Source organism: Myodes glareolus, chromosome 2 (assembly GCF_982192425.1).
Source record: "Myodes glareolus chromosome 2, mMyoGla1.1, whole genome shotgun sequence".
NCBI classification, from domain to species: Eukaryota; Metazoa; Chordata; class Mammalia; order Rodentia; family Cricetidae; genus Myodes; species Myodes glareolus.
The window spans coordinates 105,238,338-105,243,209 of record NC_142027.1 but is presented as its reverse complement, the minus strand read 5'-3'; the positions used below and the strand labels follow the sequence as shown (position 1 = coordinate 105,243,209).

Genomic DNA, 4,872 nt, shown 5'->3' with positions numbered 1-4,872 from the left:
AGTCCCTTTCTTCTTTTGTCCTGAGACAGGATTTATTGGCCTGAAATTCACTAAGTAGGTTTCTTTGCTGAGCGCCACATCTCCAAAGTCCTCCCACAGCATGGCCTGTGTCTGTACTTCTTTCTTCCTGGATCCTTGCGGGAAATAAATGACATCCCATTTGCCGAAAGACTTCGTTCTGGAAGTCAAGAGACTTCCACACCCAAGAGACTTACTAGAGTTTTTGTCTCTTCTCGAGTCAATAGAAACCTCAGCCACGTGGACACAAGTGGTGAGTCACCGGCTTGCTCTCTGCTCTCTCCCCTCAAGAGTGTTTGTGAGTAGAAGCAGGGCGAGCCAGGCAGGTGGGCACGCCTGTGTTCCAGGAGCTTGGGAGGCCAAAACATGAGACGCATGAGCCTTATATAGTCTGGATTTGGTGAGACTCTACGCAATGGATGTTTTTGGTTGTTAATGTGAGTGGATCCAGACCCAGCCAACAGGTAAGTCATTGGGCGCACTGTGAGGGACCGACCCCATTTAATTAAGGTGGAAAGCCCCATCATACCTATGGGCAGTAGCTTCTGCTGGCAGCTCAGATAAAAAGAGGTCTGAGAAGGAGAAGCTTTTGCCCCTTTGCCTGCTCGCCTTCATGTCCAGCTGACAGGTGCCTCTACCCTGTGGCATCTTGCTGCCGCTGTCATCAGAGCCCAGCCTCTTTAGCCTTCCAGCATGGGGCAAAGACCAGCTCCTCTGCAGGAATCCTCTGCCTTCAGCACCGACTGGGGCTGTTGAGACAGCCTGGGAATGGTCTCGGTGGCTACCAAATTCTCAGCTTCTACAATGTGAGGCAGCCATGGCTGGACTGCCCAGACCATAGCATATACGTCAATCTAGTAAGCCTCCTTTTAACACAAAACTAACAAGTCATTCTGTTTCTCTAGAGAACCTTGAACTTTGTTTAAAAAAAACCAATAAACATCAAGAAAACCATATCAATAAAAATAATTAAAAGAAAGACAAGTTTTGGCAGTGCGGGTAATGTACCTGTCTCTGTAACTCCTGCCCTATGCTTCGTAAGCCTGAAAGCAGCCTCAGAGACATAATAGCTCCACCCTCTAGAAGTTCTGGGATGATGGCTTAGAGGTAGGTAAGAAAGAAGAAGCCAGGCCAGGGGAAGTGGCTGCCTTTGGAGCCTTCCATACTTTGGCCACCCTTCAGCTGAGAGCTGACGGATGGGTGAGTGGGTAGTTGGGTGGGTGGATGGATAAATGGATGGATGGATAGATGGAAGGACGGACGGACGGACAGACGGATGGACAGACAGACGGATGGACAGACAGATGGACAGATGGTTGGGTAGGTGGATGGGCTGATGGATAGATGGATAGATGGAAGGATGGGTGTTTACAGAGGAGGATGGATGGATGAATGGGTGGATAGGTGCATGGGTAGGTGGATGGATGAATGGATGGATGGATGGATGGGTTGGTGGATGGATGGTTGGGTAAGTGGATGGGTGGATAGGTAGATGGATGAATGGGTGCATAAATGGATGGATGGCTGGGTAGGTAGATGGACTGATGAGTGAGTTGGTGGATGGATGTCTTCCTCCCTCCACACTCCGATTCTAAGCTCTGCAGTTGACACTCAGCCTCATCAATACTCTTGCCTGCCTCCTGCTGGGTGACTTTCAGGGCTTCACTGAGCGTTCATTTATTTAGTGTGTATGATGTGTGTGTCTGATATGTGTGTGTGTGTTGTATTGGTAGAAGTTAGCTGAGTGCGTGTATAGCATGCATAAAGCTCTGGGGTTTGTCCCCAGCATTGGCTGAGACAGTAATCCTAGCTCTCAGGAGATAGAGGCCGGAGGATCAGGAGCTCAGTCCAGTTCAAGACCAAACAAATGAAATCCACGAGGAAGGAAAATCCCACAAAGGATATCCTTGGTGTCGGTCCAGATCCCACAGTGGCACAGAATTGAGAGTTAGTGTGTCTGCTTGTTTGTGCCTAGTCAAGCTCAACTATAACAATCTTTTCCCTTCTCAGCCGACGCTCTCTGCCTTCAGTACAGATATTGAAAAGCACCACCTCATATCTTGAACTATTTGTTTAGCCCTCCAAGAAATGAAAGCTTGATCCATGTGCAATTGCTGGGAGCCTTTATTTCAATATTTTAAGAAGCTATTTCCCCTGGCAAAGAAGCCCGCTCTCTCCTGTGCCTCTGTCAAGATCATCAGTCTAAATGTAAGTGTCTTGCTGAATGTGCTTTTTCCCCCTCCAGGAGAGATGGAGGGGCTGGGGTATGGCTCAACAGTAGGATACCTGCCTACAATCCCCCGGGCAGGGGTGGGGTCATGGCTCAAAAGTTCAGCACCTGCTTAGAATTTTGGCAATCATAGCAGAAACCTTGGGCCATCTTGCCATTCGTTCATTTCAAAGAAGAGGAAAGAGAGGCCCGCAGAGGAGAATAGAATTATTCTAGAGCACCCAGAAAGGGGCAGAGAAGAGTGGTGTATCCACCATGTTTTGTCCCTCACCTTCCCTACCACAGCCTTGCAGTCATATGCTTGCTCACCAGCACCGCCTGTCATGATGGGGACTGAACCCAGATGCTTGGCCAACTAGGTAAATGCCCTATTAAGGGTCCATTCCTCTAGACCTTTCCTGAGGGAACGTAGGCAGGTGACCTAATGTGGAGTCACGCACCCCGCCCCTCACTGAGGGATTATAGGCAGAAGCTCTACCACTGAGCTACATTTTTAACCCTCTCTTTACTATTTTGAGACCGGGTGAATTGCGCAGGCTAGCCCTGAATCCACTATGTAGCTCCAGTATGCTTGGAGCTTGCAATTCTCTCGAGGAGCTGGGTTTACAGGCCTGGGACACCCGTTCTAACTGCAGGGCTGGTTTTTGTTTTTCCTTCAGGAGCAAAGCAGTATTGTGAAATAGGATGGTACAGTGTGACTCTTAAATGCCTTATCTGTGTCACTGGGCTGGGGCAGAGGTTCACAGGACAGCCGTGGAGGCTCAACACAGGGCTTTCTGGTCACGAAACTTCCAGGAAGGTCACCGAATGGAGCCTCGGGAGTTATGCAGATGAAGGACTCACAACAGGGATTTCTGCAGTTTGTGTGTTTGGAAGCCTTTCCCATATCTGAATATCTGCAGCTTTCCCACATCCAAATGTCGACAGCTCTGCAAGCTAGAGGAGATCCAAACACTCACCACAAGACAGCTGCTGCAGAATCCTGCCCGTGCGAAACAAACACGATGCTCAAGACGAGCCAACAATGCCAAGTGCTGACAAGGGTGCGGAGCCACGGGAACACCTGCTATTGTTGGCAGCCATGCAAAGACGGGCGGGCGCACTGGAAAGCAGTTGGACGACCAGCTTTGTTTTGTTTTCAGTGCTGGGAATTAAACCCTGAGCCTCACATATAAGGTAAGGCGGGGGCTCCATCGCTTAGCTACACTACCCCGCTTTGACATTTTTCTCTTTTTCAGTACTGGGGATTGAACTTAAGGTCTCACACATACACGTTGGACGACTAAATTGATAAAGATAGGCACTCTACCAACTCACTCCATCTCCAGTCTTCTAGAATAATCTTGGAGCTGTGTCTCTGGGCGTGCCTGTGCAGGATTATCTTGGAAGTGTTAATGGATGTGGGAAGACTTTTCTAGCATGGTAGGCACCATTTCCTGGCTGGCATCGTCGGCTGTAGAGGTGGAGAAAGGGAGCCAGCCGAACAGCATCGTGCCCTCACGGCTTTCTGATTCCTGACTGTGGGTTTGGTGTGATCAACTGCTTCAAACTCCTTTATGCCCAGCCACGGTGAACATATACAAGTCAGAGTAAACCCCTACTCACTTAAGTGGCTTTAGTCAGAGTATTTCTTCTCACAGCAGCAGAAAAGTAACTCAGGTGGCAAAGTACTTGCCTTGAGAGCATGAGGACCTGATTTAACTCTAGAAGCCACACGAAAAAGTCAAACGTTAGCCGGGTGGTGGTGGTGGCGCACGCCTTTAATGCCCACACTCAGGAGGCAGAGGCAGGTGGATTTCAGTGAATTTGAGGCGAGCCTGGTCTACAGAGTGAGTTCCAGGAAAGCTAGGAATGTTACACAGAGAAACCCTATCTTGAAAAACCGACCAACCAACCAACCAACCAACCAACAAACAAAAACAGGGCAGGAGAGATGGCTCAGAGGTTAAGAGCACTGGCTGCTCTTCCAGAGGTCCTGAGTTCACTTCCCAAAACCCACGTGGTGGTTCAAAACCATCAGTAATAGGATCTGACGCCTACTTCCGACCTGAAGGTGTACATGTAGAACACTTCTTCATAAGAAGTATAAATAAATAAAACTAAAAAAATAAAGCCTGGCATTGAAGCATGTGTCTATAGTTCCAGCACCAGGCAAGCAGAAATCGGAAGATCCCTGGAACTCACTGGCTAGCCAACCTTGCTGAACTGGTGAACACCAGGCCAAAGGAGAAACCCTGTCTCAAAAAAATAAGGTGAATGGCACTTAAATGACACCTGAGATTGACCTCTGGCCTCCACATGCATGTGCACACACGTACCCTTGCACACAGAGGAACACGCACACCCAAAAGCAACAGGAGCTCAAAGAGGCATTTACACACCCATGCTCACAGATGCGTCACTCACAGCAGCAGTGACTGAGCATATGTAAGGGCAAAGCCACTCACCTCATTAGCCATAGGGCAAGGGGGAGCTGGGAGGCACTGGGGTCGGTCCCATGGTCTTCAAGGGCATGCCCTAGTGACCTGAAGGCCTCCAAAATGTTCAGTCACCCCCAAACAGGACCACCCTGGAGACCAGGCTTTGATTCAGAGCCCTGTGTGTACTAATTATAGCAGTTACTG

At 49.2% G+C, this 4,872-nt stretch overlaps 1 long non-coding RNA gene across 1 annotated transcript; it reads left to right on the top strand.

The window, feature by feature from the left end:
* Nucleotides 1–228: 228 nt before the first annotated feature.
* On the top strand, nucleotides 229–4,166 carry LOC148123102 (uncharacterized). Its single transcript, XR_015737268.1, has 3 exons — nucleotides 229–482; nucleotides 2,029–2,226; nucleotides 2,908–4,166. It is a non-coding gene; the product is annotated as an uncharacterized LOC148123102 (long non-coding RNA).
* Nucleotides 4,167–4,872: the final 706 nt, after the last annotated feature.